General features: G+C 39.9%; 1 protein-coding gene across 2 annotated transcripts in view; it reads right to left on the bottom strand.

Moving 5' to 3' along the window:
- The window catches only part of LOC103025118 (cell migration inducing hyaluronidase 1), a 216943-nt gene that overhangs the window by 140991 nt on the left and 50722 nt on the right, over window positions 1-25230 (bottom strand). The gene's annotated exons all lie outside the window — the stretch shown is intronic.

Genomic DNA, 25230 nt, shown 5'->3' with positions numbered 1-25230 from the left:
TTCCTCTTGATTATATTCCAGTGGTTTTCAATTTAAATTTTTAAGTGGTCTCGTATTTCTTTTTTTTTTTTCCAGAATTGTATTTATCTAATTTGTATAATCTCATCTTGGTTCAGCCAGACGTGAACATCTTCCTGTACCAGTTTCTCCTGTCTTTTGAAGGTGTGGGAAATTGTAATCACTGCTCTCTTGCTTTATCTGTACTTTAAAAAATTTTAAACTTTTAAAACAGTTACAGAGTTCTCAGAGGGTGTTTCTATCTTGGTGGTGGGAAATACAGGTGCGCCACTAACTGAGGAAAACCCTGACAACAACCAACAGTCAGCTGTCCAATCCAATTTTAGCCATGCAGTTGCGTTGTGGGAGTGTTGAGTACTGCAGTTACATCCTGCTTTTACATCAACAATAAACAGAATAAAGAACAAAATAACATTGCTTTTACCTTAATTTTCCACAAAATGCACAAAAGCACCGTCCTGTTAAGATACGAACTTGCCAAAGTCAGAGCTCACCTGGTTCTTACAGAGAATAAAAACTAGAATGCTGATTGGTTTATTTCACCCTTAAATTACACCCAAAACACATCTATGATTGATTAAGAGAATAAGTATTTGCCTACTACGTATTTACTACGTATTTATTTACGTCCTCACAATACCACAAGCATACGGGCACACCCTAAATCTATCTGAGCGATGTGCAATTGACCGATGCACTATAGATCGCCAAAAACCACTAATGAAGGGCAACAACAGACAGCATCAGCAGCGCATTGACAACACCGGCATTTGTGTAATCGAACTTAATCTGTAGAGTTAGCTCTCCGTCACTGCAGCCACTCCTCCGTCTTCCCCGCTCTCATCATGCGGACTGACACCTGCCACTTAGCTGAGCTTTACTACAAGTGACGGCAGAGCTTTGTGAGAGCTCATTCACTCAACAGGTGCTGAGGGCTCCTCTCCCGGAGGTGGGAGACGTCAGGGTAATTATTTGCTCTGAAGTCGGCAGGATAAAGGACGGAGGAGAGCAATCTGCGCTGGCTGGGGAATAGCTGTCTGAGCGAGTGAGTGTTAACGCACACCTTCAACCCCTTTTTCCCAAATCTCCTCCCATCAGAAACCTGTTCACCCCCCTCCTGTTCCCTCTCGCACACACTGCACTGCTTTAACTGCAGGCTTAAGCCCTGTTCCAATAGGATTAGCTGGACGTGGGGAGGTGGAGTAACGTCATTTTACTGCAGGATGTCGATGGAAAATGTATGATGGATTCGCACAGAATTAGATTTAACACAGATGTTCCTACCATTTAACCATTCACACACATAAATGAATGTTTTACATTCCACAGATCTACAGGGGTTGGACAATGAAACTGAAACACCTGGTTTTAGACCACAATAATTTATTGTGGTGACGGACAGTTCTGGTGGGAACAGGAGAGTTGAGGTGCAGATTGAATTCTTAGCACCCAAACATCCCTTTCAGACAGCTTCCTCTTACAGTGTCCACAGTTAATCCTGTTGGATGTGGTTGGTCCTTCTTGGTGATATGCTGACATTACCCTGGATACCGTGGCTCTTGATGCATTACAAAGACTTGCTGTCTTGGTCACAGATGCGCCAGCAAGACGTGCACCAACAATTTGTCCTCTTTTGTACTCTGGTATGTCACCCATAATGTTGTGTGCATTGCAATATTTTGAGTAAAACTGTGCTCTTACTCTGCTAATTGAACCTTCACACTCTGCTATTACTGGTGCAATAATGTGCAATTAATGAAGATTGGCCACCAGGCTGCTCCAATTTAGCCATGAAACCTCCCACACTAAAATGACAGGTGTTTCACTTTCATTGTCCAACCCCTGTAGTTCTCACCTGATTTCTAGAATAAAATATTAATAATAGTTAGTAAGTTTTTGTCCTGTCACTAAGCCTTGGCCTTGGAGTAATTTTTTCCCATTTTCTGCCCAATTTGCACGGCCAATTACTTAACCCACTTATTAGGACTTCCCCTATCAGTAGTGATGCCCCAACACCAGGAGAGTGAAGACCAGCACATGCCTTCTCCAATACATGTGAAGCATTGGTGAGTGGCACCACAGTGCTCTTGGAGGAAAGCGCAGCGAAGCGGTTCTGATACATCAGCTCACAGATGGTTCGTACTGATCGACATCACCCTTTGGAGTGATGTTGGGAGAGTGAGCCACCCTGTCTACCCACCCAGAAAGAGCAAAGCCAATTGTGCTCTCTCAGGGCTCCGGTAGCCGATGGCAAGCTACATAAACAGGATTTGAACCAGAAATCTCCTAAACATAGTGGCAGTGCTTAGCCAGCCTTGGGGTAGTAATGGACGATCAGTTACTGTTCTCGAGACATGTTGCAAATCGCAAAACTCAGTCGCTCTTAGAGATTCAAGTACTGCTCAGATCGAACCACCATCCCTCAAAACCCACAGAAAACAAACATCCTCACTCTTCTCTGTCCTATAGGACCAAGGTGGTGGAACTAACCTCCACTGGGTGTAGAGAACTAAGTGCATAGTAACTTGCGGTCTTTAAACATCGATTGAAGACTCATCTTTTCAAAGAGTTCCTAAACTAATCTTTAAAAAAAATCCTCCTGTTGTAAACATTATCAAAGTTGTATGTATCTCTTGATCCTAGTCTCTACAAACTAGCTATAGATATATTAAAGTAAAGTCCCTCTGGATAAGGGCGTCTGCTAAATACCTTAAATATAAATGTAAATGTTATATTTCATTAGGATTTTTTTACCTTATTATATTTATAGTCAATCTAATGTGTCCACAATTAGAAACAATAATTAATGAGCTTGTCAGTCCTCACATACTGCTCACATACTGCTGATCATATGATGCTATGGTATTCCCGCTCACCCAGCTACTGATTACTCACACCTGTTATCCTGTGTATAAACACCTCTTACTTCCTCCCTGTCCTAATTTTTTAGTTCTTGTACAATGAATTTCCTTGTTTTGCATACCATTACCGACCCTTTTTGTTTCTGACTACCCCTTTGCCTTGCCTGCTCTATTGATAGATAGCTTTGTTACCCACTCTATTTTGTTTATTCACCTTGTCCAAATTTTGGTTAAACTGGTTTGGATTTACTCTGTTTAACCCTCGGCTGCCTGGCTACCTTATTACTGGTTCAATAGAACCCAGGTCTGGGCTCTTATGGGTTAAGGTCAATTGTTTTACATTTTTAAAAAACCTTCAAACTTTTTTTAATTTAGCAAAGAAAAGAGGTACATTTATTCCAACTTAGTTATTATTTATTAAAAATAAAAACTTTTAATGCATGGAATCACATGACAGAATGAGTTCAGACTCACATCCCTTATCACCCCTATGAATTATTCCTGCTCTGAAACTAATGTACAGCTTCTGGGGTTACTGGAATTAGGGAGTGAATGTGGGCCCACATACAGACAGACCCTCAGGGATTAAAGAGTTAAGAATGCAAAGAATGTACTGCATTCAAAGTGAGTGTTCACACTTTCTACCACATACACACACCAACACACACACACCTACACACATAAAGAAGTCAGGCCCATCGCAATCAGACAGCAGCCCACCACCGCTTCCACCACCACCACCACCACGACTGCCTGCAATCAAATTAAAGGCTGGCCCACATTCACAGTGCCAGCAGATGCACGGCGCAACCACCCAACTCGTGTCCTTTATTCATCTGGGCTTCGACCGAGCTGGAGAGTGGAACTCGTCAGTTCCTGATTAAGCCATTGCTGAATATTCACATATCATAACTGGATCTGGTCATGCATAAAACAGGAAGTGGGGGAAAAGTTACGCGAGGCCTTGCAAAGCCCGAGAGGTCAAAACAGGTGGGAATGTTTCCGACACATTTTTTATCCAGTTTGCAGAAGCACGAAATGCTAAATGCTGTGGCTCCACATGCTATTTATAGGTGTATGTTTAAGTAAAATAAACATTGCAGTTTTATTCTATAAACTACGGACAACATTGCTCCCAAATTCCAAATGGAAATATTGTCATTTAGAGCATTTATTTTCAGAAAATGAGAAATGTCTGAAATAAAAAATAATAAAGATGCAGAGCTTTCAGACCTCAAATAACGCAAAAAAAAAAACAAGTTTATGTTCATAAAATTTAAGAGTTCAGAAATCAATATTTGTTGCAATAACCCTGGTTTTTAATCATAGTTTTTTATGCATCTTGGCATGTTCTCCTCCACCAGTCTTACACACTGCTTTTGGATAACTTTATGCCTTTATTCTGGTGCAAAAATTCAAGCAGTTCAGCTTGGTTTGATGGCTTGTGATCATCCATCGTCTTCATGATTACGTTCCAGAGGTTTTCAATTTTGGTAAATTTGGTAAAAGAAACTCATAATTTTAAGTGATCTCTTATTTTTTACTGAGCACTGCAAAGCTTCATTTAGGGTGTGTCAGCGTGTCTTTGCTATCGTAACGACGGGACAAGTAAACCTTGTGCGGCACAGATCTCTAAAATAGGGCCTTTTATTTCATTTTGTTCAGCAATTTGTAACAGTACAATGTAAAAAATTTACGCATAGCTTTGTGTGAACTCGAGTGTCGAACTCGTTGCTCCACATGCTTCAAATTCGGCGTGACAAGCGAACGAATAACTCTGATCTGGAAGCTGATCTGAGGCACTGATAACTTTTCAGGCGAATTTGGCCATTCTAACGAGCCCACCTCATTTCCACGTGAAGACAGGCCTTGTGCTGAAGGCTTCTTCTCTGGTGTATTGCTATCTTGGCAGTAAAAAAACACACCGGTGCCCCTCTGACTGTTTTAAATCCTGACAACAGTCGACCATCAGACGTTCATTGCTATCTTGGTGATGCAGGCACAGACCCAACATAACATTTACATCAACAATAAACATAAATTACATACTTGCTCACCTTCACAGCGTTAATGAATGTGTAGGTCAGTTTCCTTTGCTGAGAAGCGCAGAAACACTGCGCTGTTAAAATACCAATCTGCCAAAGTCAGAGCACACCTGGCTCTTAGAGGGAATGAATAGCAAGTGACACGATGATTGATTAGAGAATTAGTACATGCCTTTTCCACATGTCAAGGTGTACTTTACCTGTTGTTACGATAGCAAAGACATGCTAACATGCCCTAAATAAATTGGCACAGTGCACGGTTGGCTCACCTACAGATTGCTAAAATAGAACCTCTTATTTCTTTTTGTTTAGCAATTTCTGAAAGTACAATGTAAAAAAGTTACGCGAGGCTTTGCAAAGCCCAAGAGGTCAAAACAGTCAGGGATGTTTCAGACACATTTTTATCCAGTTTGCAGAAACACTCAGTGTCGAACTCGTGGCTCCACATGCTTCAAATTTGGTGTGACAAGCGAACGAATAACTCAGGCGAGCGCCTGACGAATTGCTCCTGACAATCACGCCGGCGGAAGCTGATCTGAGGCGCTGATAACTTTTCAGGCGAACTCGGCCATTCTAACGAGCCCACCTCATTTCCACGTGAAGACAGGCCTTGTGCTGAAGGCCTCTTCTCCAAACCTCTGAAACGTCTCCCGTTTGCAAATCCGATGCAAAGCATTAAACGGTTGGTTAGCTCTCCGTCGCGACGCACGCCAAAGATGGAAATTGGACGCTTTTCCCATTAATCTAATACCGGAGCGCTCAGCACTGACAAGCCCGCTGATCTGTAAGCTTGGAAATGCAGCAAGGCACGGAGAGCAGGCATGCATGATGTATTATCTATCCAGACAGCGGAGCACGTCGAAGGTGGTATAATGCGATAAAGAAGAAGCGAAGGCACCTACAAGGACATGCTTGAGGTTGGGCTACGCTGGACGGATGTCTAGATGCATCAGCGAAGGCAGGGTGAAAATGAGTGAGTGATATTTAACAGATTTTGAAAGTTCAATGTTAAAAGGATTCTCCTCGTTCCCAGCAGGCGTGCCGAGCCGGGTCAGATACTGACAAGCTTTGGCAGGCAAAGCTCTCCGGAGCCGTTATGATCAGACTTCTAATCTGAGCTCTATGTTCGTATCTTCAGAGTTTAAACAGAGGCTTACAAGAAGGAAAAGTCCTACCAACACTACAATATAAGTGCTAGTTTGGGTGAAAATTTCATTTAGCAAATTATTTTACCTCGGCACTTGAGTAATCAACCAGTCCAAAATGATTGATGGAAAGTCTAGCACTTTGGGAACAATGATTTTAAGTAGGTGAAATTGAAAAACAAAATAAAAATGCTAAAAAGTTAGACTACCACAAAGACACAAAATGCCATAAAAAAAGAATAACCTGAGTACATAAAAAAAAAAAAATCCATCCAAACCCAACTGGCCCTGTGGAATTAACTGATTTATCATATTTTTGGGAAGCTAAGTTCTATTTCCTTAGCCACAACCAGGCCTGATTACTGCCCGGGCTTTAAAATCAAGAAATCACTTAAATAGAAGCTATCTGACAACATGAAGCAGATGAAAGATCTCGAAAGCAACACATTATTCCCCAATCTAAAGAAATTAAATCAAAGAACAGATGAGAAAGCAAAATCTGGAAAAGTTTACAATATAATTTCTAAAGCTTTGGGACTTCAGTAAACCACACTAAGAGCTAGTATTCACAAATAGAGAAAACATGGACCATTGGTGAACCTTCCCAAGAGTGACTGGCCAAACAAAAGTACTCCAAATGGGCATGAACAACTCATCCAAGAGGTCAAAATAGAACCTGTAACCATTGGGTCCTGACCATTTGAAGAACAGGGTTCAAGCTGGTTTGTAAAGTTGGTCACGTTGATTGACTAGTTTAGAAAAGCTAGTTGACTATTAGTTTTGGGCCCTACTTTAGCGATCTATAGCTCACCGATTTAGGGCGTGTCTGTGTGTCTTTGATATTGTGAGGGCATGTACTAATTCTCCTAATTAATCATGGGAGTGTTTTGGGCGTAATGTGAAATAAACCAATTAGTGTGCCAGTCGTCATTCCCTTTAAGAACCAGGTGAGCTCTGACTTTGGCATGTTCATATCTTAACAATGCAGTGCCTTTGTGCGTCTCAGCAGAGGATACTGACCTGCACGTTCAAGCTGTGAAGGTACATCAGCAGCTCATTTAACACCTGGATTTGCACGGTGCAATGTGTTTATTTGTGTGTGTGTAACGAGTGAGGATGTGCGTGAGCTGACTGTTGACTGTTGTCAGGGTTTTAATCAGTCAGTGGCGCACCTCACTTCCTGACCACCATGCCCATCTGTGTAGATTTACGGGGTGTAAGAGGGCAATGAGCACTGAGATGCTCACTTGCGCAGAGTGCCCACAATTTTTGACTAGCTGAGTCAGGCTTGGTCCATCCAATTTAAACTCTGAACTTCAAACATACCATATCGTTGCTGTCCAATGAAAAACACTTATCTCTAAAACAGCAACTTTACAGGAGGAGGAAAAAAACCTTGTAAACTTTGAATGGAAGAGTTTATTTCAGGTCATTTTGAAGTATTTCTATTGGTCCGTTCATCAAGAAATTTTGGCACAGTGTAAAGGACGGTTTGTCTAATCAAATTATGTAGTAAACTAAAAATCGACAAAAATGGAGTGTTTTTTCATTGGACAGCGACGATGTGTTGGTTAAGAACTAAGTGGTCAACAACCATGGCCGGATTTAGCTGCTCAGGCTGTTCTTTCTCAGTAAGGACATGTCTTAGCTGATGAGCTGATGGGTAATTTGATTTTCTGTCTAACTTTTCCTTCCAGAACTGAAACTTCTGCTCCTTCTGACAAAGTAAGATCGTATCTAAAAGCATAATTTGACATTTCCATGCTGTGTAATTATTGCATTGTGAGTCCCCAGCCAATGGTACGTGCCCAGCTTCATCCCTCAGTCTCCCACTGAGTTTACAGAAGCTCGGATTGAGCAACCATCAGCAGCAGGGTTTCCAGAAGCGCACAGCTGAGGATGGAGACGCTTCCCCAGGCAGACATGAAAGTGGCGAGAGACAGAGAGAGACAGGCAGAGAGGCAGTTCAACAATGGGGGGTACGGAACTTCGGGCTCTAAAAGAGCTGAAGTGTGCACTCTGATTGAAGACAGTCGCACCCTCTGCCTGCCTGTTCTCTCCAGGCTCGATTTTTTTTCTCTGTGATGCTCAATCTCAGGCAGTTTAGCTGAGAGAGACGCTGTATTCTACATATACACACTAATCTAGAGCCTTGTGTGCGTTCAGTTCTAGATATGTTCCCATATAGCATGCCCTTATATTGTAAAGGGGCTACAGTAGATGGGAACCATGTGGAAATAAGGTGGTTTAATAATAATAATGATCGGGCTCATTTAGAAAAACTCAACTAGGTCTTAATAACAACACATGTAGGAAACCACTCAAAGCCCAAATCTACCTAGAACCTACCTAGAACCCTACCTACCTAGAATGTTGGCTAGGAGGTTACATTTAGTGACAAAGAGTAGTGGCTCTATGGTCAAAAACTGACCAGTGGTAAAGAGAATTGCAAACACAGCATTCAAACCAAGAGATGAGCTACAATCTCTGTCTCTATAGGTATAGGTGGAAATGAAAGCTTTAGTCCCACCCAGTTGCCCAGGGGGTAGGCTTGTTTTCCCAAAATTTAGTTTTCCCAAAATTCAGAGTTCTACAGGGGGGAGAGCTTAATCTTATAAAGACCCACAACTTTGGAATCCCTTCCTGAAAATGTATTTGTTTAATGTAGATTTTGGTAATTAAAGGATAAAGGATGCCCATCAAGGGTGCTTGGACAAGGAATTGTGGCAAAGTGGGTGGATGCCATGGTTTTTGGGTGACTCTGTGTCTATGTTACCTCCTGGCCCTCATCCTTGATTAATAAACTGGGCTGACTTTGATTCAGCCTTTGTCTAAGATGTCAAGTTACAAGTATGTTTAATATTTTCAGTAGAATTTCAAAATCCAGCGAAAGTTCTACTAGGAGACTCTAACGCTACATTATCACCTTTACCTTGACCAATCGCCAGCTTTTATCTGCCTTTAAAAGACCTCTACCTACAAGCATTCTCTGTTTTGTTCATGTCATGTTTCACTGGAAATATCAGCTGCAGTTCTGCCATATTTACCAGCTTTTACCTGCTTTATTCCATTCAGATTTTCAGAATCATACTTTTTTTAGAAAAATACGGGCAAAATACAGCCCAAATGAACTCAGAGTATGGACAAAAGTCCCTGTCTGTATTCATATCTGTCTTTAACACTGAGCATAAGTGGGCCCTCATGCTGTTGGTGTGTGAGATTTCATTTCATATAGACTGGTGCATTAAGACCTAATAACAGTGCTCCACACCTTCAACAACATAGAACTACATACAGCTGCAAGAAAGTTATGTTTGCTTGCTAGGTCATGGGTCTTCCAGCAGGACAATGACCCTAAACATACTTTAAAAAGCACCCAGAGATGAATGGAAACAAAGCGATGGAGAGTTCTGCAATGGCCAGCAATGAATCTAAATGGATCAAAATCTCAGTCACTGTTCAGACTATCAAAATTGATCTGGATCCAAGCTAGATATGATATCATATCGGTAGCCAGAAATCAGATTTTGTCTGACATTTGGATATGATTTGAAAGGCAATTACAATGGTGTAAGTGGTGAGATTTTATTTTATTTCTGGTATATGAGAACTTTATAACAGTGCTAACACTTTAGAACATACGTTCAGGAGCTTGGAAATATTGTTTCCTATCAAATGGCTGATTCTGTATTCCATCTAAAATTAAGTTTTCTTTTGTATGCTTGCTACAAGGGAGGGGGACATGCTGAACACTCTGTTTACTCTTGACTCCTCATGCTGGGATTGTCAACTCTGCCAAAGCTTGAGTAGATAGATTCCTACATTCCCTACCTCAGTCTGAGCTTCTCGCCTCCCTGCTGAGAATTCTTTCTTTCCCTTAATTTCAGCCAAGACAATCTGTCCCTGCGTTTAATCACCCACCGAGCCAGCCAGTCAGATGATGGAGATAGCAGGTATCGCATGAAATATGCAAGATAGGAGGACAAAAAAAAAAAACATTTTCCGCGATTCGCTAGATCAACATCTCGTTTTCCAGCGCGCACAAAAAATTAAGGCTTCATTTGTCATTCCTTTGAATACTCCGGCTTGCCGGCTGACGTCGGGAGTGTGCTGTATCGGAACGGGTGGGGACGGGTCTGCAGCGCCAAGGATAAATCACCCGCTAAGAGAAAAGACTGACATATTATTTATTTTAAGAATCCCCTTTCAAAGCACGCCTTCCACCAGCGCCTTCCCACCATCAGGAGAATCAAAGCTGGAGCAGGCTGCCGCCTCAAAGAAACAGATGCTCAAAGTTAGGTGATAAAATAAGAATTACCCCCAGGCCTCGCTCCAGAGAACAGGAAGGGCTGAGGAGAGATGATACGAAGACGCAGAAAAAGCGAGAGAGGAGAGAGGAAGCCACACAGCTCTTCAAAAACACCCCCAATAGCAGCCAATACCGTCCTCTGATAAGACCAGACAGTGTAACTTTGATGGTCCATCGTAAACCCAAAGTTCAATAAAAGAAGAAACCCAAAGAACTTTCTTTCTTCACTACTCAGTTTTGATGTTCAGCACAGCTCGGATTTTTCTGTTTTGACACTTCACGTTCATGTTTGCAAGCATCTGTCATAATTGATCTGTCAACAGTGAGACTGGTCCGATGCCTGAGAGGCTGAAAGAACTATGATCCACATCTGCAAATGGGGAAAAACATGCCTTAAGGAGATCTGGAAACAGAGGTGCTAAACTAAAGAGAAGTAGGGGAACTCTTGGCCCTGAGGACCAGTTCACACCTTTAACCAGTGGATGGTGATCCAGTCACCCATGCCAAACCATCTTTGGGGGTGGTCACCCTTGGGTTTTTTCCAGAAAATTAAGTATTTCCCCCAAAAAAGTTTAGTTTGAGACCAAGATAGAGCTTCTTGGTAAAGCACATCATTCTACTGTTTACTGAAAATGGAATCACAAATGGCTTACAAAGAAAAAAAACTAAGTTCCTACAGTCAAATATGGAAGGCATCATGAAATATGAAGATTACCAAACGATTTGGAGTCACTCTATACAGTACTAGGGCCCATTGTCAGAAAGCTGGGTTGGCATCCTAGTTCATGGGTCTTCCAGCAAGACAATGACCCCAAACATACTTTAAAAAGCACCCAGAGATAAAAGTATAAGTGGCTAGTAATGAATCTGGATCTAAATCCCACTAAACACCAGTGGAGAGATCCTAAACTTGCTGTTGAAAGAAGGCATCCTTCAAATATGAGAGGTCTAGAGCAGTTTGCAAAAGAAGAGTGGTCCAAAATGGTTTATTTTGGCTTTTTTTTTGGCTCTATATTGGATCCAGATTGATTTTTTTATAGTCTGGACATTCAGAAACCAATCACTGTTCAGAATATCAAACACTGATCTGTTTTTTTTAAGAATTATTGCACACTTTCTGTAAATCCTATAAACTTTGTGTTTATCTGCTATATGGTCTACATAATTTAACTGAAATTGCTGATCCCAACATGTGTGAGTTATTTTACGCTATTATAAGCTTCTGACAGTCATTATAAAGTACAGTGTTATGTGAGCTATATAATCCATTACGAATACAGGATTCTTAGGATGGGTCTCTAAGAACACCTGTGCTTTTCTGTCATCTCGGTCTACAGCTGAAGGTGTTTGATATGGTATACTGAAGCTGAAGCTCAGGGTGCTTGCACAATTTCCGTCAAGCACAGCCCTCGTGTCCACACCATTCAGCTTTCTCGAGCCGTAGTGCGGACACCCTGAGTGGAGGGGAGCAGCGACAGGCATCCACATGCTCCTCCTCATTACAGCCACCTCTCCGTGCTCGTCCTTGGTCATTTGGCTTGTTCTCTCGTTAATGAGGGCCGCTTAAAAGCATGGGAAAAGCTGAGGGCTGGCAGGAGTTTGAAGGTTAATTCTTTAAACAAGGCCTATGCACTCCCCTCTCTGCTCTACTGTAGAGCCATTTCCCAGCGAAAAAATTGTCAAATGTTCCTCCAAAGCACTGCAGCACATTACTGGGCAGCAGATGCATGTAAAATCGTTGAGCTCATGTTTTGGGATGACAGTGGGAAGACATGAAAAGCCTGACAGGAGTGCTTATCTTTAATAGTCTGTAATTGCCTCTGCAAGGGCTGTTCGATTTGGGCTTGAAATGCCAAGAATCTAATGGCGACTCATGTTAAGTTAACTCTTGTCCTTGAGAACGAAGGTGACAGTAATGACTCCAGGATGAGAGGGGTGAGCACTTTCAAAAGGTGTCACTTCTAAAAATAAGAAATATCATGTGCTTTAAAGCAACAGTAAGGATTATATTTTCTTTTTTTTATTATTATTTCTATTTTTTCTTCCAATTTTACACAGCCTATTACCCAACCAACTCATTAGGAATCCCCCATCACTAAACCAGGAGGGTAAAGACTAGGACATGCCACCTCCGATACATGTGAAGTCAGACATCGCCTCTTTTCCAACTGCTGCTGATGCAGCATTGCTGAGTAGCATCACAGCACGTTTGGAGGAAAGCGCAGGAACTCGGTTCTGATACATCAGCTCACAGATGCCTCGTGCTGATCGACATCACCCATTGGAGTGATGTTGGGAGAGTGTGCCATCTACCCACCCACAGAGAGAGCAAGGCCAATTGTGCTCTCTCAGGGCTGCAGTAGCTGATGGCAAGCTACATGATCAGGATTTGAACGGTTATATTTTTTGTAGTAACTTATAACATGTTAAGGATGTCAGTATGAATCATCATATGCAGTATTTTCTTATTTTTCTTATTTGAACTGTGCAGCACGGCAAGGTAATCTGTGTGGGATTTTGCCTCCAAACCAGCCTAAAGCCAATCGCCCAGTCCCATTTCCACACCTCAGGTTGCCAGCTAAAGACAACAGCACGCAAATAGTGTGCTGCAGTCATGGAAACGTTGTCAGCTGTCAGTTTTTTCTGCTGAACAGGTAATCACTGTGCCTCAGTAAGGTTGCTAATTATAGTTTGGTAATTGAACATCACCACTTAACGTAGTAGAGGTGGATATACAGCTCTGGGAAAAAAGTAAGAGACGCCTTTTTTAAATTTCTGAATCAGTTTCTCTGATTTTGCTATTTATAGCTATATGTTTGAGTAAAGTGAACATTGTTGTTTTATTCTATAAACTACAGACAACATTTCTCCCAAAATTCCAAATAAAAATATTGTCATTTAGAGCATTTATTTGTAGAAAATGAGAAACGGCTGAAGAGCTTTCAGACCTCAAATAATGCAAAGTAAACAAAAGTTCAAATTCATTAAATTTTAAGAGTTTAGAAACCAATACTTGGTTGAATAACCCTGTTTTTTTTTAATCACAGTTTTCATGCATCTTGGCATGTTCTCCTCCACCAGTCTTACACACTGCTTTTGGATAAATTTATGCCTTTACTCCTGGTGCAAAAGTTCAAGCAGTTCAGTTTGGTTTGATGGCTTGTGATCATCCATCTTCCTCTTGATTATATTCCAGAGGATTTCAATTTGGTAAAATCAAAGAAACTCATACTTTTAAGTAGTCTCTTATTTTTTTTTTACAGAGCTAAATATATATACTGATTAGTTATAGAGTACGACTCGTCACTGCTTGCTTCTGGGGAGGAGTGGGTGGGGAAGAAAACTCTTGTAACTGATTGTTCCTTTAGACCACTAAAACAGGTATCTAAGGTATTGTGTGGTATCTGGTACCAATATGTTTGAAAATCATCCTTAAGTTAAAGTTCTTTCCTTGGAGACACTTTTGGCATGTTTGGAAGATACTGAACACTGGATTATATGAGTGGAGGGTGGAGCTACTTTGAGCTTGTTAATGGTGTAAAAATAGTGATTTCTTTGCATGGGGAACTCTATGCCCCCATTACAAGCATTGTAAGCCTGTTGGGAGGATGGGCTGAAAGTGCTTTATTTTGAAATTCTGGGCTATTTGACAAAGGTTTGCACTCGTTATCATGTTTCACTATAGCCCAAGTCCATTTTACACAGAATTTCCCCTTTAAATATGCTCTTTTTACTACTCTTGTTTGGACTCTCTATTTCTGGCTCCGGTTTTACATTCTTCTGTTCACATTTTTACTCCGATGTTTAGGTACAGGCTGTTTCATGACTACACACTGTATCACGGCTTTTCCCCATTATAATAAAGCATCTGATGCTTTTAGCACTAGCTTCTGACTTCTATCTGTAAAAATACCACCAAAACTCAGGCCAGGCTCTCTCCAACCACAGATTCCCATTCATTCAGGCCCCACAATGACAAAGAGAAAGAGAAAAAGGACGAGACGAATAATCAGAGAATTTCTTTTCAACCCCTAATCAGACTCCTTTCAGGAGTCAATCAGTCTGTCATTAAGGTAACGTAACTGTCCCCCACGTCCACACAAAAGCTGCTAAATGGGCCCCCATTATAGCCTGGTACATCTGTTCAACTCCGTATTATATCAGATTCACCAAGACAGAGAGCTGGTGTTTTTTTTTAGTTTTTTTTCCCCCTCGCATTCAAGGACAAGGTTCTGCCTGTGGAAATGTGATTAGAAAAAAAAAAAAAACCTGAGGCACTGCAGTCTCTCACAGAAGACTCTGTATTTATCATGGCTGCCTATGGGAATGAAATCAGCTTTTTTTTCCCCCTTGCACGACCTGAAAGGTTCCTTTATGAAACGAAGGCCCGGCCAGTGGACTCAGGGAGTTGGCCGTAGGATTCAATTTGGGGACGCAATATATTTCCACTCCATCTTTAATTTAGCCAAGAATGTGGCATTTTCTCAAATGGAGCACTTCATTTGCGGCCACTGCTAGGAGTTCCCGGGATGTCGCATGTCCCTGAGAGGGCAAGTGGGTGGATTTATGTACTGTAAAATCGAGACCGATTTCAGTTAACCTCGTTTTGCTTTTTCCGGCTGGATCTTGAACGACGGCTGAGGGACTTGAGTAGCTACAAATGACGTGAACGGCATTAAATCGAAGTGAGAAGCCTGAGCCGGACTGGATTAACGGAGATAGCAGGCATATAACGTCACTGTCCAATGAAAAACGCCTATTTCCATTTTTTGTCGATTTTTTGTTTACTACATAATTTCAACAGACAAAGTGTCGCAGGTTCGAACCCCCCCCCCCCTCATGCAGCTTTGCCATCAGCTGCTGGTGCTCTGAGGGAGCAAAATTGGCCTTGCTCCCTCCGGGTGGGTAGATGGCGCTCTCTCCCCATCACGCTTAAAGGTGGCGCCTGGGGGCACAAGGCGTCTGTGAGCTGATGAATCGGAACCTAGCCGCTGTGCTTTTCTCCGAGTGCATTAGCTGCTCAGGCAATGATTCATCCGCAGCAGCTCAAAAAAAGGGGTGATTGACTTCACACGTGTCGGAGAAGGTGTGTGCTCATCCGCATCCTCCAAGAGTCGCAGGTGCCACCGGTGATGGGGACGCACAGAGGGGTGGGACAATTGGTTAACCAAATTGGGAGAAAATGGGGAAAACTCTATATAAAAAAGAAACTCTTCAAAATGACCTGAAATAAACTCTTTTTACATTGACTTCCATTAAAAGTTACAAGGTTTTTTCTCTCTCCTGTAAAGTTGCTGTTTTTTTAATTTAGTCTTAGTCTTTTAGTCTTGTGACGAAAATGGCATTTAGTTTTAGTCATAATTTAGTCGACTGTAATGTTTTTAGTTTTAGTCTAGTTTTAGTCGACTAAATATCATAATAATATCGTCAACTAAAACTACCATCAATTTAGTCGACTAAAACGTAAAGGGTGTAAATTTAAATGCTTTTTCATAATTTCCCTTGAATTATTAACTACAAACTTATAAAAAATTAACCATTTATTCACAAATCGTGTAATATAAGTAAACGACTGGATATATTTGACATTTAAAATTTTGTTCTTGAAATCAGGTCACAATCAGATGGAATATAGCATATATAACACATATATAACACTTGTCCACAAACTGCTACCATTTCAAAAGCTTGCCTTGACGACACAAACGCTATTCCACATATACTATGCAGTATCACCAGACTTATCCCAGACCCTAATCATGAATGTGTGGGATGCTGCATTATCGCAGGACTCCTTTAGGAACCTCTACAGCCCCACGCTGGGTTACATTAACCCTAGAACACTAGCGTACATCATAACTAACATCACATAAAATAAAAAGGTACCAGGGATGACCCTATAAAAAAGCTGAAAAAATATTGGAAAATCAGGTAATCATTAACAGGTAATGTCCTTAAAAAAAATGGCACTGGAAACTTGCTGTGCTGTGGTCTTTGGTGCATCCATTCCTGGGACACGTTAGCGCCTTATTTTAAACACACAAACACTAACATACATCAGGTAAATTACACCCATAAAATACATTACTCAGTATCACTAGCATCAGATGAAAATCACCTGAACGCATGACTCTTGAAAAAAAGATAGATGGGAGGAGGAAATCAACCATAACATTAATGACATCAAGGAGCCATGAAGATACCCAAAGTCCTATGCAACTCAGACAGCAGCAACACAATGAAAATCACATTTAAAAAAAAGGTATGGGTGAAAATCACCCGGCATTAGCGTTCTAAGGTTAAATATGTGTTGCACACCACTTTTGCTTGTCACGCCTGGTGCTGAAGGTGCTCCTGTCTCTCCCACTTTCACCATTACCTGTGATCTCTAGTCTGAAGACTACAATTCCCAGAATGCATCACACACCAATGTCGCTTCTGTTCATGATCACTTGACTTGGAAGTACCTGAATATCACCTGAATATTGATTTCACCTGTCACACGCACTACATGCTCACTCATATAAAAACTTTATCCTATTGCCTGTGTTAGCTCTCTCTTTGTGTATTATTTTTGCCTACCCTTCTCGATTCTGGTAGGTTTATTCCCTCTTGCTGCTGTTGCCCGTTTTGACTACTGAATGTGTAGCTTAATTAATATTGCCCATATCAATCTAGAATCTACATTTTGAATCCATAATTTGCTTCTCGTAAGGTCGCTGACTGTATCTTCCGTCTGAATATCACTACAATCTGACACTTCTGGGTGCATAAGTGTATTAAAAACCGAAATTTGTGTATAAAAATTTAAATTTTAAGAATCCCTCACTTCTTGGTTCATACAAATCGTACTCCATTCCAGAAATAAAACATTTAATTCAATGCCAGACTGTGTTTTTTATCATTCGAGTCAACTCCAAGAACACTCTGAAGGGTTTCCATGGATTCTCTTGGCTCTCTAGTCCATTCTCTCAGCATGCAATCAGTTGAAGAAGCGAGGTATTGGCATGGCGGGTGTGTGTAATTGATTAAAAAGGGATTTGTTTTGTCTAATTGATTAGCGGGAGCTCTGTGTTGACGTTAAAACCCTCAGTTATTCAGCTGGTGTGTTATTGACCACTCTCGAGAGCTGACCTACTGAGCACTAATTGCTCAAGTGACAGTCAATTCAGTTAATCGCTGAGGAAGGAAAAAAAAAAAAACAACAACCCATCCTCTCTGAGAGTCTCTTTTTTTTATTCTCTCTCTCTCTGACCGGCACTGTCACTCTATCCGTGTCTTTCTATCACCAGGAGAGGTTGGGCAACCTGGCCCTTGCACTTTTGGCTACGTACGCAGTGGTATTCCCAGGGCAGTGGGCATGACGGGAGCAGACTCATTAGCTGTTTTTTTTTTTCCGGATCGTTCTCTCACACCCTGTTTGCGGGGTCAATAACTCTCAAACACATTAACTCCTGGAAGGCTACACCTATTACTGCAGTTCTGGGCTGTTTATGGTTCTAAACAAGGGATATTTCACTTGTAACAGTTGTTGAACTCCTGCTTGTTAAAAAGGTTTTATACAGAAACCCATTAAAGACCTTTTCTTCAGCCAAATGCTTCTTTGGGTTCTATGGATCACTAAAGGACCATTATCTTCAATGTACTTGGGTTTTTATATTGATGGAAGCAGAACATTATCCTCCATTCACCCTGGATTAAATCTCCCATTGTTTAATGATATGTTGCTTTATAAGCTTTTGATGAGCTGTGTCCAAATAAAGTACTGCATCAAATATTAATCCCAACAAACTGAACATTTTTATTTATTTTTTTATTCTTAGTCAAAATGCAGATAAAAACTAAATCGTTTTTAAAAATATAGGGAATCATGAGTTGTTCAATCATGAGTTCTTCAGGCACTACCTGGAAGTATATCACCTGAATATTGATTTCACCTGTTAAACGCACTATATATACACATGCTCACTTCACCTACTCCCAGCCGAGTATTGACCGATTTTTCCTTATACAAAGCGTTATCCCATTGCCTGTGTTAGCTCTCTCGTTTTTTGTATTATTTTTGCCTACCCTTCTTGATTCTGGTATGTTTTATTCCTTTTGCTGCTGTTTACTGGTGTTGACCTTGCCTGTATTCACTACTAAATGTGTAGCTTAATTAATATTGCCCATATCAAACTAGGGATATTTCACTTGTTATAGTTTTTGAACTCTTGCTTGTTAGAAAGGTTTTATACAGAAACCCATTAAAGACCTTTTCTGCAGCCAAATGCTTCTTTGAGTTCTATGAATCTGTATAGGACCACTATCTTCAATTTACTTGTTTTTTTTTATTGATGGAAGCAGAACATTATCCTCCATTCACCCTGGATTACATCTGCCATTGTTCAATGGTTCAAAGTTCAATGGTAAATCAATGCAACACATGGTTATTCAATATTTTTATTCAATGATATGTTGCTTTATAAGCTTTTGATGAGCTGTGTCTACACAAAGTACTGCATCAAATATCAATCCCAAACAAACAACAAACTGAACTAATTGTTTATTCTTAGTCACAGTAACAGTGTGTGAAACTACCATACCACTACCATCCAAACTAATTCAGATATTATTCAAAATACTTTTAAAAATATAGAGAATCATAAGTTGTCAAAGCCACTGAGAGAATCATTCAAGTAAAAACAAAGGCCCTGCACAAGACGTGTCGCTATGCTCGTTGCTATCTTACACCCCATCAACAGCCTACTTTCATGTTAAAATAGCATCAAAGTTTAGGAATATATCTACATTAATGGACGTAGTGGTCTGGAAGTGAGTGGTCTTAGTGTTGGGTAACAACAAGTGCGCAACTGACTGAATAAAACCCTAACAACAGTCCACAGTCAGCCTCCCAATCATATCTTAGCCATGCAGCGTGTGTATGCCCCCGCTTATGTCACACAAACAAACCAACCTGTCAGTAGAATAATCTAGACCAATGTCTAAGGGTTTTTGGTGGTCGTGGAAAGTAGTAAACATAGCCCAAATAAGCACAGTTTGGCAGGAAAACCACAAACCTGGCAACTCAAAACTTTACAGAGATAACACAAGAGTGCAATGCAAAGGGAAGTATCATTACTGAAAGAAGTAAAAACTAATGAATAAACTAAAAATATAGAACCTTTGAGTACTTATATGTGTCCTTCACAGTAATGTGATTAAAGAAAATAATAACAACTAATCGACTAATATAATCTAAAGTAATCTTCAATCTAAAATAGTCATTATTTGCAGCCCTACTGCGAACAGCCCTTCTTTACATGTTATTTAAATTGATTTTCACATGTCACACACACACACACACACACATATAATGACACACACACACACACAATCACAAAGAAATCTAGGATTTGATTGTTTCTACATTTGCTTCATTATTGTAGCTCGATTCTTTAATTCTTTCAAAAGGACACTTTCACACCCACAAACACCCCCGCATACATACACACACACACACACACACACACAGCGGTGGTATATGACAGCCCTACTTTGGCACAGCTCCCGCCCGTGGATGCAATTTGCATAGAATATTCATTCTCTGATTATTTGCATAGAATACACATCCTCTGATGCCAACTTTCCTAGACAGCGCTATTTGTGTCCCTTTCACATTGAGGCTCACGCTGCGACACAAAAGCTTAATTACTTATTTGCGCATCCCCTGGACCCGTTATTAATGCCTCCGAGACAGAACGCACTTTTCATTTGAGTGGAATAAAAGCCAGTGTCACGCCGAGGCAAAGGACAGCTAATGTTTTTTTTAAGGGGTCGTTGGTGGTGTTTTTTTTTTTTTCTTTTTACGTTTTTTTCTTTCCCTTTTTCCCTCTGGGTTGTTTTTTTTTTTTTTTTAGCTCTGACAGGAATGGTTATGGACGTTAAGAAGACACACGAGCAAAGAGCCCTGGCCAGCGTTCCCTTTCATCGCTGTCAAACTGCGTGAACCGGAGCAGCAAAGTGCGAGGCCGCTGGAAGACCTGCCATTTCGCCGAGCCACAGAAAACACAAAGAAAGAAAAACACATATTGTGAATTATTTTAACGTGTTTGGTTAAAACCTTCGTTATGCAACCAAATCTGATTAAATTAATATATGAACAAAAAAAAAACTTAGCTGAAGACCTGTTTTGAATAAAACACCTTGGGTCTATTTTCCCTTCTGTCTCTCTTTCTGCCAAGCACCTGTTACTAATTCCTGCCTGTGCACATTATAGTCTTTTCTAATATTCCAAAATTCACGTCTAAAGCCAAGGTATTTCAATAAGCTCCAGACAGTCAGACAGTGAGCGGCCTTCTGTGTTGATCTGAGAGAGTAGAGAAGGAAAGAAAACCTGCAGGAACCTTAAATTCAGTGTTTTTTCATTAGTTTAACATTTTCTGCATTTAAGATTATTAAGACTATGAAGAAAAAACATATAATATTATTTAGAAAACAAAAAAAGAGTGTTAAACAAACCAGAATATGTTTTATATATTTTAGATTCTTCAAAGAAGCACTTCTTGCTTAAAAGACAGGATTTTCTCAGACAGCTTCATGAGGTAGAGTCACCTGGAATGTCAGGCTTTCAGTTAACAGCTGTGCTGAACTTGAATTTCTTGCCTCTTAATGTGTTTGAGAGCATCATTTGTAAAGTTGTGAAGAGGTAGAGTTACAGGTATACAGTGAATAGCTCTATTTGAATAATGTTCTAATCCATATTATGGGAAAGAACTACTCAACTAAGTTAAGAAAAAAATACTTTAAGAAATAGTTATGAAGGTCAGTCAATCTGAAAAATTTCAAGAACTTTAAAAGTGTCCTCAAGTGCAGTCACAAAGACCGTTAAAACGTTATGGTGAAACTGGCACTCATCAGGACCGCCCCAGAATAGGAAGGACAAGGTGGCAGCTTTGGAACCCCAACACTTCTGTAAGTTTTGAGGTGTTATCTTGTGAGTGCACAAGGCAATGTCAATTATGGACATGAGTTGGCATGTGGTCTTCCTTTGCTGGGCTCAGTCCTGGTGAGAGCATAACATTTTACTATTTTGATGGTCTTAGCGACTAAACTTGAGGATAATTTCAAAGATCTCTTGTTCTGTCCATAAATTGATTCGATGCAACAGAGGTAACACTTGGTCTTACTTTGCTGGGCTCAGTCCTCAGTCCTCAGAGCCAGTTTCATCATGAAATTTTTGGTGGTCTTTGCGTTTGTACTTGATTGCTTCTTGAAATTTGATCTGTAGTTAGTTGAGTAGTTCTTGCCATAACCAGGATTAGAACATATCTTAAATGACCTTTTAGCACAAGGTGTACTTTTCTTGTCGTTATGATAGCAAAGACACACTGACCCTCCTTAAATCAAGTTGCATGATGCAGGCTTCAGGACTTGCCTTAAGATTGCTAAAGTAGAGCCCTTAAATTTGTATAAAATGCATAGAAACATTTGATAAGTTCATATCCTTGTATCTCCTTACCTTAACTTTCACTGCTTTATTCTAAAGGTAGAAAGTCATTAAAAGTGCTTATAAACTCTGCTGATAATCTGCCGGACATTAATATTCCTGAAGCATAAAGCAAGGTGACATATAGGACATTTTCCTCCCTATATACCCTGTAATTACCTTCGCTTCAAACTGACAGCCTCCATATGCTGCACTACTGATCACATGCTCACAGATACAGGCTTTGCACTCATCTGTGTAGCTATAACCTGCCTGGCTTTAGGTTTTAAATAGTGTTTTAGTGCGAGCAGGTCATCATTTATATAATTACATCATGTCACAACATGTAATACATGGCTTTAATGGTTTATTTTTTTTATCTATTCTAGAGCACCACAACCACTGGGTCTGGCAATGCAGCTGCACATGGCATAAGATTCTTTATAAAGTTATACAAAAGCAGTGTGCAAGACTGGTGGAGGAGAACATGCCAAGATGCATAAAAATACTGATTTCTGAACTCTTAAAACTTTATAAATATGAACTTGTTGTTTTTTCTTTGCATTATTTGAGGTCTGAAGGCGCTGCACTTTTTTTTTTGTTATTTCAGCCATTTCTCATTTTCTGCAAATAAATGCTCTAAATGATAATATTTCTATTTGGATTTCGGGAGAAATTGTTTCTGTAGTTTATAGAATAAAACAAAAATGTTCATTTTACTCAAACATATACCTATAAATAGCAAAACCAAAGAAACTGATTTAGAAATGACGGAAATCCTCTGATTCTTTAGCTTGAAAAACGGAAAACCTTTAAAGGAATCAATCTGGAGTCCTAAAATCAGACATCACACATCTGAAGTGTGTCTGACTCACCCCCTTAGGACCCCAGCTAAAAAATAATAGGCAACTGTTGCTGGGAAAAAGCCAGTTTGAAGCAAGTCTGACCAATTTTTCAGCTAAATTAGGCAGAACATCCCAAATCCCGACACGCGATTGTGAAATATGAGGACGATTTCCTCTGAAAATTGGCCTAGATTTCTTTTTCTTCTCTGTTACACCAGTTTGGCTCGTTGTTTGTCTATGAAGTTGTTTACAGCACATCCCAGATGTGCGTTTTGAACACGAGTTTGATACCATCTGTGTTCGACTCTGATCACACTAAGCTCATTCGCCTGTGCTGCACCTGCAGAGTACGCTCGAGTTTCCACCAAAAAAAAACAATAAAAAAAATAAATACTGTATATATGTAGCGTTTCTAAACGGTTCCCGGTCTGAAAGTTCAGTCGTACTTTATTATTGATCTGCCCCCTGCTGAAGCTCCACCAGGCCTGCACTAACAGTTTCAGGAATGTGTTACAATCCAGTTTCGCCTCAGCATGTGAAGCTCATGCTCAATTGGATTTGGATCAGATGATTGACTCGGCCAGTCAAGAACTTTTTCCCTGTTGTTTGCCCTGAAACCTTCATCTGCAGCCAGACAAGACAGACTGTGTTTTGGTCAGTATTTGAGTTGAGCTTTTTTGTGCTGAATCTGATAGTAGTAATCAGAAATCAGGAGAAATCTGAATTCTTTAAAAGGTTATTTGGAGATGATAAGGAGATGCTACTAACAATATGGCCACAACACATACAAAATGTTTAATCCCAGACATAAATTAAGGCCCAATCCCATTTCACTCTATTGTTTTTTTTTTCATGTGCACATCTAGGGGTAGGGTGCCCAGATTCTTGTTAGGTTGGAAGGGTAGGGGAAGTGTTAGGACTGATTTACCAGCATCAGGCATCGTCCGAGGAAGGGATCTATACTTACAATCCATAGCAAGTCAGCAGATAAGCACGATAAGTAAGTACTTTCAAATTATTTTTATTTTAAATTTGGTGTCCAGATTCTTGTTAGGCTGGAAGGGTAGGGCTGATCAAAACAGAGGTTTATTTTATCAGCATCGGGCATCGTCTGAGGAAGGGATCTATACCTACTATCCATAGCAAGTCAGCAGATGAGGGAGATAAGTACGTACTTTCAAATAATGTTTTATTTAAGATTTGTGTCCAGATTCTTGTTAGGCTGGAAGAGTAGGGGAAGTGTTAGGGCTACATGGCCCTTCAAAACAGAGGACTATTTTATCAGCATTGGGCATCGTCTGAGGAAGGGAGCAGATGAGGGAGATAAGTACGTAAGTACGTCAAATCATTTTTATGTTAAGTTTTGTGTCCAGATGGGAGAGGGGTGGTGCATGCTTTTGTTTTTTTCCGCTTGGGTCTCGGCTACCCCTATAAACACTAATAAGGGCAGCGATGAGGGTGATAGAGACTAGCCGTGCACTGAATAATTCGTAACCAGAAAATTCCCCTGCAGTTTTCAGGGGAATAAATGAAAAAAACCAAATCATTTATAGAGAATCATAACTAATTTAATGTATTAGTTCATATTCTGCTTAGTATATATCTGCTGGAATGATGAAAATATTCAATGTGCAAGAAATACATAAATGTTATATGTAACTGTATGAAATATAAATGTAGTTTTGTAAAAGCCTTTTCTCTGAAATGCAAGGCAAATATACCGTTTCTGAATCAGTTTCTCTAATTTTGCTATTTATAGATATATGTTTGAGTAAAATGAACATTGTTGTTTTATTCTATAAACTACAGACAACATTTCTTCCAAGTCCCCCCAAAAATATTTTTAATATTTTTATAATATTTTTTTTATGTTTGTGCTGTTCTTATCCTTATTTTATCATTTTTGTTTAAATCTATTTTATATTTTATTTTATTTTTATTTGTTTTATATTACTTTTACATTTTGCTGATTTATTTAATTTTTTTGTGACGCACTTTGAGCTGCATTTTTATGTATGATATGTGCTATATAAATAAAGTTTATTATTATTATTATTATTATTATTATTATTATTTAAAGCATTTATTTGCAGAAAATGAGAAATGGCTGAAACAACAAAAACATTTTAGAGCTTTCAGACCTTAAATAATGCAAAGAAAACAAGTTCATATTCATAAAGTTTTAAGAGTTTAGAAATCAATATTTGGAATTACCATTTTATTTTCACCACAGTTTTAATGCATGTTCTTGGTATTTTCTCCTCCACCAGTCTTACACACTGCTTTTGGATAACTTTATGCCTTTACTCTTGGTGCAAAAATTCAGTTCAGCAGTTCAGCTTGGTTTGATGGCTTGTGATCATCAATCTTCCTCTTGATTATATACATACAGTACATACAGTACATATGCATCGATACTCCCTCCACCATGTTTCACAGAAGAACAAAAAAAAAATGCTGTACTTATACATCAATGTTTCGAATCTGTCCACAAGACTTTTTTGAACTGATGAGCTCAATTTAGTTGGTGTCCTTTCAGC

The sequence above is a fragment of the Astyanax mexicanus genome, chromosome 16 (assembly GCF_023375975.1).
Source record: "Astyanax mexicanus isolate ESR-SI-001 chromosome 16, AstMex3_surface, whole genome shotgun sequence".
Classification (NCBI taxonomy): Eukaryota; Metazoa; Chordata; class Actinopteri; order Characiformes; family Acestrorhamphidae; genus Astyanax; species Astyanax mexicanus.
The sequence above is the reverse complement of the archived record's forward strand: the minus strand, read 5'-3'. Positions and strand labels throughout refer to the sequence as shown.